Below are 13,147 nucleotides of genomic sequence, written 5' to 3' on the forward strand. Positions count from 1 at the left end.
CATCTACATTTCATTTGCAAACTGATTTCATGATGGAGCAGAAATGCCAATCAGTGGTACAGCCATCAGCACGCGAGCATCCCCAGTCTGCATTAGGCAGCCGGGCAGCCTTCCAGAGCACCAGCTACAACACATGAATTATTGCCCAAACATTACTGCTGTCAGCACATTCCTCTCTATACAACTTCCTATTATTATTTTTTTGGCAAACAACCCTGAAATTTTAAACAGCTCAATCTTGCTCAAGTGATGCAACTGCTCGCTGCCTCCGGGAGGAACTTCTGAAAACCAACAACAATCCTTCCACCGAGAATAGCAACAAAAAGCCCCGAACTCTCCTCGTGCTTCATCTTTGTTTTGGTGTCTCCAGCAGCTCCGACTTCCACTCTAATTTGCAGTAACAGCCTTTTATTTGTCTTGCGAAGGGAATAAAGAGACTTAAGGGATCCTTAAGCTCCAGTGACAGCACAGAAGCGGTGGTAACGCGGCAGGCAGGGTCGGAGCGCTGCTGCCCGCATTCAGCTCATTAAGAGAAATGTGCACTGAGTGCCATTTGCTTTGAAGTTGTTTGTGCTGCTGTGATTCATTCAGAGAAGGCAAGAGTCCGAGAAGCACTACAAATGGCCTTAAAAACCTTGGAAGTGAGGTTGGTAAATTAGTTACTTTGTCATGAATACTGAAGCAAACCAATAGCTGGAATGGAAACAGAGCTCATGGGATGGATCTCTCCTTTTTTCCCACCTCTTATTTATGTGAAAGGAAGAACTGCAGAAGAAACCTGAAAGTTATATTTACATAGAGATGAAGGTAGAGATCTCGCTGTAATTACATGAATCAAAGCCTTCATTTAGTTTCAATAAGCAAATTACCTTGATAACTTCTCATTATGGAAAATATACATCTGTATCTCTTCCAGGTCCTGAGTGGCATATGTGCTCCTCCATAATTAATGGATTGCACATTTCTTTCTTTTAAATCAATCGTGGTTGAATTTACAATGCGAACTTTTAGCATAACAAAACCATGGCTGATTACCCCAAAAATATTTACTCGAGATTAAAAACACGTAACATATGAATATTTTAATAATTATTAAATATTTATGCCTTCTTTCCAAAGCTCCCATAGCACGGCTCTTAATTATTTTTTTTTCTTTCAAATTATTGAGCCAGGTAGGGTTTTGAAAGATATCATTTAATAATTACGTTTGGGATCCAGGTATTCTGTTTGTCAGTGCTGGAGCAGATGCAGCACCGTCATGGAGGCAGCAATGAGGTGAACAGGTCTGGTGGGGACCAGGGCAACTTGAGAGCCTGTGGCACAAAGCCCAGCACAGTGGAGGAGAGAAGGGCAAAAACACAAAGCTAGCAAAGAACAGAGCCTTTGAGAGAAGCATTCTTGGCTTACGCACATTTGGAAGCATGGTTTGAATGCATCCTCTAACCATGGCCCCATTCCAGCACCAGCCTGCTTCACCCAGCACGAGAGCTCCCAGGTAGGAGGTGCTGGGAGATCAGAACTCAGCAAATGGGCGTGCAAAGCTTTTCCACCCACAGCCCAAACTAAAGCAATTTGCAGCAGGCATCACGCTGGTTCTGCTTACATACAAAAGTGCTTGATGCTGTACAAGTGTCCAAAGCTCAGTTTCAGACCCCATTAAACATCAGGGCTGCCAGCCACAACAAGAAGATCCAAACGTTATTTCTGAAGCACGAGCAGAAAGGTTTCCTTGTAAAAGCATTCGGTTTCTCTGAAAACAAACTCCTTAAAAGCAATGAAATTTTACTCTGGAGTCACCAATCTCTCCATCTCCACACTGGGGACCTCAACCAGCAACACGAACAGAGTCAGTACCATGCACACAAGAAGCATTTCTTTCCCTCATCTGTTTTGTTGTCCCATCTGAGTTTGTCTCTGTGGAAGAGCTGCTCTACCATGGCTTGCATCATGACACCCTTAGCAATAACACTGAGCTGTACATGCTGACATACCTGAACCCCAGCACACAGCTCCTGCCTGTGGGTACAGACGCACTTAAAACAGATGAACCAAGCTGCTTCAGAATCTTTACATAGAGGATGGCAGAGCAAGATTTGTAGGGACAAAGTACTCGGAGAGAATATTAAACCAAATAATGGCAATTAATTAGGCTTGTGTAAAGCTATTAACCTTCCAATCCCTATGGAAATAACAAGCAATGCTCGAATCCTCTGGGATGCAGACGATATTACCTCATTCCATGGAAGATGAAGCCAAGATGCAGAGCAGTGATTTTGCCCAGGCTATGCTGCAGTCAGGCTGGGGGAAGCACAGCCCCCTATTATTGCACAGCCCCTGCTGCTGCCTTTCCAACCAGCCACTCAGGTTTAAGTGATACCCACACACATCTCCAACCCCACGTATAATTGATTATTACAGTTACGGATTACTACTGCACCATACAGAAGTGGTATTTGCTGGTATAGGTGCTCCCTATTGGATATTTTTTCCTCCCCAGTCCTCCAGCCCTGTGCAGTGGTCAGCCTGCAGACTCCCTCCCCACCTCCCCCTTCCTATTAGCACTGCATGCACACATTAAAAAGGATCTTAATATTCTCCTAAGCGCTCTTCCCAAATGCCTTTCCCAGCTTCTCCAGGCAGCATATAACACCAAAAACCTGGGCATCAGCTAAACCCAGAACCCTCTCCGGGGCTTTACAGCCCAACCCCAATAAATCTTGCAGAATTTTTGCATACTATCTCTAACATTCAGCCTTCCCTGGGGCACACAGCTAACCTCCTCCAGGTTTCCATCATTTTGTGGCCTAATTATTGCAACCACCACATGACTCTCAGCTATCCTTGCAGCTCTAGCAGCTTTTGCTTGCCTCACCTTTTTCCATGCATCCCTCTCTGCTGGCTCATCCCCCCAATCCCCAGTCACACCCAGGGCAGTACTCAGAGCCCTCCAATGGCCACCTATCCTGTCCCAACCCATTCTCAGCCTCTTCCCTACTCAGCTCAGGATGTCACACTCTATCACACACAGACCTGCTAAAAATCAGCCCATAAACACCCACAAAGCCTCTCCATTGATTTCCTCCAAATCCCATCTCAACATTTGCTTACTGCAACGTGCAGAAAAGGCTCGAAAACAATTAGCCTGCCTGCGTCCCCAAACCATTCATTTTAATGTTGGCTCACGCTGTCATTATTTTCTAGACTATTTCTGCACTTATCTCCTCACAGATTATAAGCGTACTTCTAATTAAATTATGCCATTTGCCATCCTCTAGTTTGGGTTTCGTGCAGCACTTGTTAACACAACAGCACTCCAGGCTGCAACTGGGTTCCCCATCCACTACTACATTAACAACAGACCCACAAGCTTCCAGCTTCCTGGGGTAGGATTGTCCCTCCTATAACACAACAAATTTGGTGGTAGCCTTCATGCTGCCACTCATATAGAAGCTACATCCACCAGTGTTTTGCCAGGGTGCCTTATTCGCTTATATGGAGTCTCAGTTCCCATCAGAAACAATGGTTCTTTCATCAGGAAGTCTGTTCAACCTCACCACAAAGGCCCTATAACTGGTTGGCACGATGGTTCCAGAAGAAAGGAAGGGATACAAAACCCAGCTCAGGACATCTGAGCAAAGGGAGGACTCTGCTCTGAAAAATTCATGCTCTTCAGGGTGCGAGATATCCTGCTTTGCTGTAATGGAAGTCCTCTTGTCCAACGTCCTCCAACAATCTGCCTTTAATGGGGTTACTATTGCAGAGGTAAAGCATTTTATATGGAACCAGGTTTACATTATCCTGCTATTCGGAGATCTAGCTTGCAATACTGTTCAAATCCTTTAATCCATAAATAGGATTCCAGCCAGAGCTGGGCTGCCTTCCAAAACCGTAATCTCCAGTATATGAATTATTACAAAAAGATTAGGGTGTTTCAAGTAATAACATTTCAAATAAATCAGCTTTCATGGAGGAACAACAAACTAATATCGGAAATAACAATATAAAGACATTTATATAGCCACTTGCTGGAATAACTTCACGAACCAGAGGGACTCTTTGCTCGTTGGCATCATTTCCTATGAGAAATGCACCTCTGTGCCCATCCTTTCTCAATGGGCTCTGCAGTGGAGCACCTTGGACCTTTACACTACGGCACCTATCTCCTCTTGTGGAGAGGTAACCCATTGCGTTATGCACAGGCAGACAGGAACACTGGAGCCTTTAGCAATGCAGATGCGATGAGGATGAGTACATGATCCTGAGATCAGAAATATCCCCTTCATTCTGTTTTAATAACGATGAGCTGCGAGTTAATTGCTATTCCTGGTGCATGTGCAAAGCCCTCCTTTCCTTATACACAACACGTAGGTGCACGCAGGCAGAGTTCAACTCTCCTTCTCTGTTATTTGCTGCTGCTTTTGGAATGGCTATTACATACATGTATCATGTTTTTCTTCCTTGAAAACTCTACCTGCACAGCCAGGAAGCACATCCACAGAGCTCCCAGCAGCGAGACAAAGAAATGAATGGGCACAGGCTTGGGGAAGGTGGGGATGCAGAGGGGAGAAGAGATGCAAACGTGTGCCCACATGGACAGGGCAGGGACGCAGGTTCTCAAAGTACCAGGGGTCCCTCTGTGTGCAGGCAGAGGCCGGGTTGGCACAGCAATGGGATTTGTGCTCGGCTCCTCCGGCAGCACCAAGCTGTGGGTTGCTTAGTGACAGGGCTGAAGTTCGAGGTGCCCCTGGATTTTATGGCATTCCTCCCCGCCTTCTGAGGTGACACATCTCCCATTCCTTATTTATCCATTTGTGCAGCTGTATGGGAGATTGGTAATCACAGCCTGAACCTCTGATTAATCAGCTGAGGCAAGTATGGGGTCAGCTGTGGGAGCACAGGTGAGAGTGATGTAGCTGTGCTCCCGGGAGGGGTGGAGCTTGACTCCATCCCCTCTGAGACCTCATTTAAGGGCTGACTCCCACTGGAGCAGTATCTCTTGGAGATCGCTCACCAGGGAGGACTGCCCCAGCTTCTTCAGCCAAGGCACCACCATTGGTGAGTTTTTCCTTTACTTATTCACTTATACCTTCTGTACATTTTGTTACCATCTGTACATTAAAAACCAATACAGCAGCTTAATGGGCAGCTGTAGAGAATCGTATGGGGTTTTTTGATGGGGTGGGGCAGGCTGGTTTTCTGATTTACACTTCCATCAGGAGAGCAGAATGTGGGCTCTGCAATGCTCTTAAGCAAAGAAAGGCACATAAAGAACACGAGAAAGCCATACAACCCAAAGAAACAAAAGCTGTTTGCAACCTGTGGCTGCAGGAAGCACCGCAGCACCACTGCCCTGCATTCACTGCTTGCTCCTATTCCCACAAACCCACACCCCCAAAACCTTGGCTATCCAACTACCTTCAGATCCCAGAATTAGCTCTCCAATAAAAGATGGCCATCAGACACAGCTCTCTGAAACTGACACCATGTCCATAATATCAGGGTGGCTCTTTCAGATACTCAGCTGCCATTAACGCATCCTCTAGCGATTAGTTGCACTGGGGCACAAAGGAAAGGGAATATCAACTAAATCAACATATCTGATTTTCAAAGGTCTTACTGCAATGGCAAATTAGTGTCAGAAGAGTTCTCCTTTTCTCCTTTCCAAACCCTTCTCCGTGAAGCATCACCTCAACAACATAAAGCCCTACGGGTACTGCCTGCATGTTAGAGGAGGGAGCACACAGTTCAGGTCTGGGGTTGAGCTGGGCTCATCCTGCTGAGCACACACAGCTGGGAGCTCCTGCTGACTGCCTCTTTCCTTGTCCACCTTATGGGGCTGCTACTCCTCTGGGCTGCTCCAGCTGCTCGATGCCATTGCAGTTCAGATATCATTTCATGGGCAATGCCCTCTGCAGCACTCAGAGCCCCGGAGCACCCAGCCATTCCTTCCCCCTCTGCAGAGAAAATGCCCACACTTATCCCTGGTGGATGAGAATAATGCTGTTTTACTCATTTGCTGGCAGTTTGAACGCCTATCATTACGCACTGATTGAAGTAGATTAAATAACAGCCACCTAGCTCGGTTTCTCCTTGCTATTGCAGCCTGTTTCCATCTGACTTTGGCTGCTCAGGGAGTCAACAAGGCTTTTATGCATATATTACCCTCAGATATGGCATTCGGCAAAACTAATAACAACATCTGACAAACTTTATTGTATTAAATAGGAGGTAGAGAATTCTTTTAACCTGCAGTACATGCAGGAGCTGGCTGCACAGAAACAACAGAAAATAGCACAGATCGCCGTGAAATAATTTGCTATTCATTTAGCTGTCAGGTGTACTTTTGAACACAAGTCCTAGCGCGATTCAGCTTTAATAAATAGAGGCTTAAAATACACTTTGTACGATGTAACCGTCTCATTGCATTAAACTTAAAAACTCAATCTATAATCCAGAAAAAAACTCAACCCAACAGCAGGCTGTTTTCCTGTTATTGAACCTCTTTGTCCAACAGCCCAGACAACCAGATGAACTGTATCCTGAGCACAGTGCAATAATTCCCTGCTATTAATACAGTGCTGCTGGGATCCATTAGGGTTTCAGACAGGTTGTAATTAGGCACGATGGAACCATGCGGATTTTGGAGTTTAGGCCCATTTCCAATAATCCCAAGGTGAAATTTCTGATCAAACATTCAGACACACTTTTAAAACAGTCACTTCTATGGAAACCCTCCTCCCTGCTCAGCCCCAAGGCCATAGTGGGAGCTATGTGCTCCCAGACAGACCCCATCCCTCTGCTGCAACATCCCCCTGCCCATCCCACTTGGGTTAAGACCTTGATTGCTTCTCAAGCTGCCGTCCTCCCTCTCTCTCCATCTCTGCTCCAATCTCTCCATGAGCACTGGTGCTTTGGCCAAGCATTGACCACAGCTGCACTGATTTATGCACCCACAGATGATACCAGGGTGAGATCTGCTGCTTTGGGGATGGCACAGCCCGGCTCCGCACAGTCTGGCAGTGCTGTTCTCTTCTAACAGCTGAGGATGGAGCACAGAGCCCAGAGGTAGATAAATACTTCATGATGCATCTCTTTTCCTCTTCTTTTGACAGCATTCCAAGGGCACAGCTTTCAAAATGCTGTCCGGCCCTCCATGTGGCTTCTGGCTGATGTGCCATTCGTTATGCTGCAGGTGAAGCAGATGAGCTAAGTTACGGTTATAGGTTTTCTTGCGACCCCAAGTTGGTCTTGAAAACACCTCCCTTTATCTTATCTAAACTCTTTCTTTATATTCTCTCCCTTTTTGTGGTGCAGATCCATCACCAAGTTCTGATGTCAGCAGATGGGGCTGAGCCTTTCCTGTGAGCATGCAACACTAAAAGCCATGCCGGCAACCTGCTGTCCCACCATGGCACACTAACCAGCCATGGGCAGTTGCTATCTCATGAACATCTCAAGATGCTTTTCCACTTTCATACACTGTTTTTTTGCAGTAACTTTCTTCATCACTCAGCCTTTCTTTAACAGAGTTCAGCTCTCCCCACGACGGTGCCATGCAGCACTGCTAAATGAGGCTCCCTCCAAACCTTTAGGAATGGTACATGTGACCCCGCTATGAAAATGCAAGAAGTGTCATCTCTTCTAAAAAGTAAGACTGTAAAAGTCTGGAATTTACGAGGCTGTGTGCAAAGGACTGTTTTCCCTTTGAGCTAATTAGCTGGAAGAAGAGCAGAACTAATTAACTGGGGAGACACATTGGGAAGCAGAGGGCTGAGGAAGCCCTGAGATGGGCTCACACTGCTCCCAGGAGAGCTCAGCTGGCTCTCCACTGCTCTTCCTCCATCCATTGGGCACCCATTAAAAGCCACAAAGCTGCTACCTAGAATAAAAGCTATCCAATACAAAGCTGTCCAGGTGTTCCTCAGGCTGGTGCAGTTTCTCACTGGATTCCCCTTACAATGACAAGTTCCATGTTCCTTGGAATCCTCCTCTGAAGCTTCTGTCTTCCTCTCTGGTGTGGCACAGCTTGATCACATCCCACACTCCACGCTGAGCTCAGCATCCATCCACATTTCTCCCTTACACTCCGTAACAAATGACTCCTTCAATAATGTTTTGCTGCCCAGTGCAGGCACTGGGTGTCAGCTGCCATAAAAGTTAGAGGAAACAATACGCAGCGCAAACATATCTCATTATTTCATGCTAGCTGCAGCAATTATTTTTTTTCTGTAGCATTGCAAAGAGTCCCATAAATTACAGTTATCGCCCATCTGATCTGCTTCCGAGTGTCTTCTGGCCCTGCTTCCAGTTGCAAACTGTCAGCAGCAGAGTGCTGGAAGTTAATGTTTGCAGACAGATCCTGAGATGCCCGGGAGCAACGCTGAGGCAGAAGCACTGCTTGGCTAGGGAATGCACTCCATCCCTGCAAGCATGCAGCAGCATTAACACCTTACACCATGATGAGGGCTGTGCTCCTGGGGTCAGCTCCTGGTCAGCCCTGTCTGGCACACAAAGGTTGGCCATGCTGGAAAGCACTGAGCATGCTGGTTGGGCTGCTTCTGCATTGCACTTCAAGAAAGGAGCTCCAGGACTGCAGCAAATGCCCTCCAGCCACTAGCAGGCATTTGGGTCCTGGAAGCAGCATAGACCTGAGGAGCCCACCAGGTGTTCCGCCTTCTCCTTTTTATTCCCACAGCAGAGCAAAGTGAATGATAAACATCACTGAAATGCGAGCGGGGAAAAGACCTTTAAGACCATTCCAGCCTTTCCCCAGGGATAAATGCGGGCAGGATTCCCACAGAACGTTTGCAGCGCTTTAATCAGTTCAATTTTCATACTGAGGGTCACAGAGGATTAGACAAGAGGATAAGGCTGGGGAATCAGCTCATCCTTTGTTATTATCAGCAAAAAAAAAATACTCTTCTTGCTTAAACCAGTGGGAAATGTAAGTATTTTGCTGAATGCTGGATAATGCAGAGTTCTTATGCAGAGAGAGATAGCAAAGAGGTTCCCAAGCCTGACATGCTTGTTTTAGTGTGATCTTGGTGCTCCCAGTAAGAGGGTCTGATCATTACATGCTTTCTGCGAAGTGACTGTCACCACACGGTCCCCCTGCCATGCAAGCAACTGTCCTTGTCCCAGAAAGGTCATTAAAATCACTATGGGATGGAGCACGGGTAGCACGGCGAAAGATAACAAAAGGATTTAGAACCTAATTCTGCCTGTGGAAGCCACGCAGCATCTGTCACTCACAAACATGGGCTGCAGCCTCTGGCTGTGCTTCCCATCAGGGGGGGTTAAGTCCAACTGACCGCAGTGGGGGGCAGATTGAGGCCCATTCCCAGCCGTTCCCAGCAGAACCAGCAGGTTATCCAAATGCCTTTGTCAAAGCCCAACCCAAAGGAAATTGGGTTATTGGAAACGCGTGCTAAAGAAAACGTATCATTGGAAAGGCCTAAAAAATGGAAAAAGAAATCAATATGGACAGCAGTGAGAGTGTGGGATGGAGGAAGGTGAACTCCCTGCCCAACTGGGGAAGAATATGGGGACACAACACACCAACAGCCGAGAAACAGCAATGAGAGCAGCTGTGTTCCAGGTGAATCCTTCCAAGAGAAAAGACAGAGATTTCAGCTTATCCAAGAGGCATCAGTATGGGGCAGGGTGAGGCGGTTCTGCGCCTTGACCTGAGTGTGTAATTATCGCTCCTTCATAGAAAGATGTGTTGTTTGAATATCCCCTAATTTGCTTTCAGAGATCATAAACCTCTCTTTATTATCTGCTGTGATGTACTACAGACCGATAATGAGTGACTTTTGCCTCCTTTACTTGGAGAAGTACATTTAATTTCACCAAATAATGGAGGCATTTGTTCATCTTTAATTCTATTTTCTGTGCTTCATTCCCTTTTACCTAATAAAGCAGTCTCCTTTGGAGGTCCAGTCCGCATGATTACTCCTGTTGCAGAGCACACTCTGCAGCTGAGGGCACTGATGTGTTGTATATTCATCAACAATATCGTGCAAAACTGCTGCCACAGTATCGCATGGAAACGCCTTGCCTCAGGTTTAATCTGTTCCATTCAATGCACGCATGGCTATCAAGGCTTCTTCCAAATTACTTGTAATTAACATGTTGTCATTACAGAATGAGAGTGTCTTAGGCCAATGCTGAGTCCATATTTAGCACAATGGTCTTAAACTGAGACAGGGGAGGTTTAGGTTGGACCTTAAGAGGAATTTCACCCAGAGGGTGGTGACGTACTGGAACAGGTTGCCCAAGGAGGCTGTGGATGCCCCATCCCTGCAGGCATTCAAGGCCAGGCTGGATGTGGCTCTGGTCTGCTGGTTGGTGACCCTGCACATAGCAGGGGGTTGGAACTGGATGAGCACTGTGGGCCTTTGCAACGCAGGCTGTTCTATGATTCTATGACTCCATGGAGTTGGTGGTGGTGCAGAGGGGAAGGGTTCTCCCTCCCTGCAGAAAGAGCTCAAGCACCCAGAACCCCATTCTACAACTGCAAGGCTCCATCTCCAGCTTCATCACAGGCAGGCACGGCTCTTCCCATAAAAGCATCCTTCATTGCATCACTCTGAGCAGATTTTAGCTGCAGTATTTTGCACGCACAGCACTTTTTTCTTTCTTTTTTTTCTTTTTTTTTCCTGGATATTTGCAAAGCTTTTAAAAATACGAAGTAGCTTTTGCTTGTGCTTTCCTCAAACGTATCAATTATTTTTAATTTCTCAAAGCCATTACAGCAGCATACAAATGGAGTGGGAATGAGAAGGATTTTCAAACCTCAAGAAGAGAGTTGAAGCATCCCCAGATATATTCAGATGGAAGAGGGGAGAGCGGTAACAATAGCTGCATATTTTTGTTTGATTTTAAAGCAGTTTCTGTTTATATATTCTATTATACGGCTAATTATTCATTCTCTCTCTGGCACTCGGAGCAGCACTGTAGGTTTTATTATTCTTTGGATAGCGGTGAGATTGTTTAACCATTCTGCAGACAGCCAGATCTGCAGCCTTAGCCAACATGGACTGGCCATGGACATGGAGCTGCTCCAAAGCAAACGTTCATGTGTGGGATTTACCTCTAAGGGTGAGGCAAGGGAAGCAGCAATTCCCCCCCCAGTGAAGGGGAGGATTCCAAGGGAGATGCCCACATCCCATGGCTGTTCCACAGTGGAAAGGTTGGCTCCCAGCCGTCCTGCCCTGTGTTGCCACCTGCATCGTGCACTCACACCATCTGCCTCCATTTCCAGTTCCTATTTCCTTTACTTTGTTTGCACCACGCTGCAATAAGGCAGGAAACGGTGTCAGCCGAAGGGCTGCCGTGCTCTTGTCAATTACCTTCGTGTCATTTGCTGGCTGTCCTTTCCAGCAACGCATTCCCCAGCAATGACATCCAGTCCAGTTGTCTAAGCAGCAAATGAGACAGAATCGCTGCGTACTGGCCCTAATTTCTCAGCACAGGGGAGAGAGGTTCCTACCTATCTGCAATCTCCATTATGGGTAACAAAGAACTGCAATCACAAGTGCTGAACGGCACACACGGAGGCAAGAGGAAGCTCTCCGGGGTGCTTTTAAGAAAGATAACTCCTTACATGCATATAAAAGGAACAATTCCCAGCACTTCTGGTTAAGTGACCCAGCACTACAGATAAGAACGGAGATAATACGCCGTGTTCAAACACAAGGATGGCATTTCCCATAACTGCACAGAAATATGGGGCACTTTCCCTCATTTTACTGTATGTAATTGATATGAGGCCAGGAGCTGCTGGCAGATTAAATTTTACAACCCGTGACACACCGAGGCCTTGACTCAAAAATTACTCGCACTCAGCTCTAATTATTCACGTTCTACCTGCTCAGATGGTAGGGATTTATGCCATGATTTGGAAGGAGCACGAACTGCAAAGCCCACGGCAGGGAGAAACTGCAAAGTGAGGCTGAGCCACCGCAGAGCCAACGATGCGGGAGGGTGGGAAGCAGCAGGAAAATAATCAGGGTAATAAAACCTGCTGGAAGGCAGAGCTGGGAGTCCCATCAGCCCCCAGAAGGCTCCAGGGCCATGTTGGAAATGGTGCTCATGGTGCAGCTCTTTGGGCTGAGCTCCTCGTCATGTGAAAACACGGAGCGGGTAAGGCTGGCTTTTTCTTTTTTTCTAATGAAATTCAAAAAAAGAAACTATAATTATGCCAGGAGAACATTCATTTGCTTGTTAAGTGAAATTTGAAGGGGAAACTTTAATGACGTTGGGAAGGAAATCAGATTCTCTTGTTATACTGAATTCCAAGAGAACTCGCGCATATGCTGGACAGCACATTAAGCATCAAAGACTCATCAGTGATTCACAGAAGGCTCTTTTTTTTTTCACAGCCACATGAATTATTTTCATGGGCAAAGATATGAAGATATCTTTGACAAAGACGAGGAGTGAATTTCTCTTTTGTTAATGTCTGTCCTTGGGATGCTCAGCGTAGAAACGAGCCTGAAGCTTAAAGGCCATTTGGAAATAAACAACCCCACAACTTTATTTTTCAGCCCGTTAACCCAGTAAAATAGGCTCTGAAATCCCTGAGATCCAGCTTGGGATTGTCAATAGGTTGATGTGTTTTCAACTAAGCTATGGGAAAACGGACACACGGTGGGAGCCATTGATGGTTCCCTTATCCAATCCCTCACCCCCCTCCATTGCACTGCTCTGCCCATCGCCGCACCAACCACCCGTGTGCTGCTAAAATCAACACCGGTGGAATAATAATGTTGTTGTTATTAATAATCCTCTTACTTAGGGAAGGATCTTGAAATGTTAATTAGGCGTGACATTAATAAATTAAGCCTGACTTTCCACCAGCATTATTTGCTTAGCGTTATATCACAGCTAGGGACACTGAGGCAAGGAGAGCTCATCTGCTTTCACCTCCACAACTCCTCAATCCAGAATAACTCCTTTGCAGTTACTTCATTTGCTATGGAGAAGCACGCAGCAAGCACACCTCGGGTTTTGAAATCCTTCAACTAATCTGGAAGGTAAGTGAATGTGAGCAAAATGTGTCTTTGCAATGGGATCTGGCACATGAGGAAGGCACAGAGCAGTATACGTATGTCAGGGTCCAGCCCTACCATCTCCATCATTG

This window comes from Excalfactoria chinensis, chromosome 23 (genome assembly GCF_039878825.1).
Source record: "Excalfactoria chinensis isolate bCotChi1 chromosome 23, bCotChi1.hap2, whole genome shotgun sequence".
Lineage (NCBI taxonomy): Eukaryota > Metazoa > Chordata > Aves > Galliformes > Phasianidae > Excalfactoria > Excalfactoria chinensis.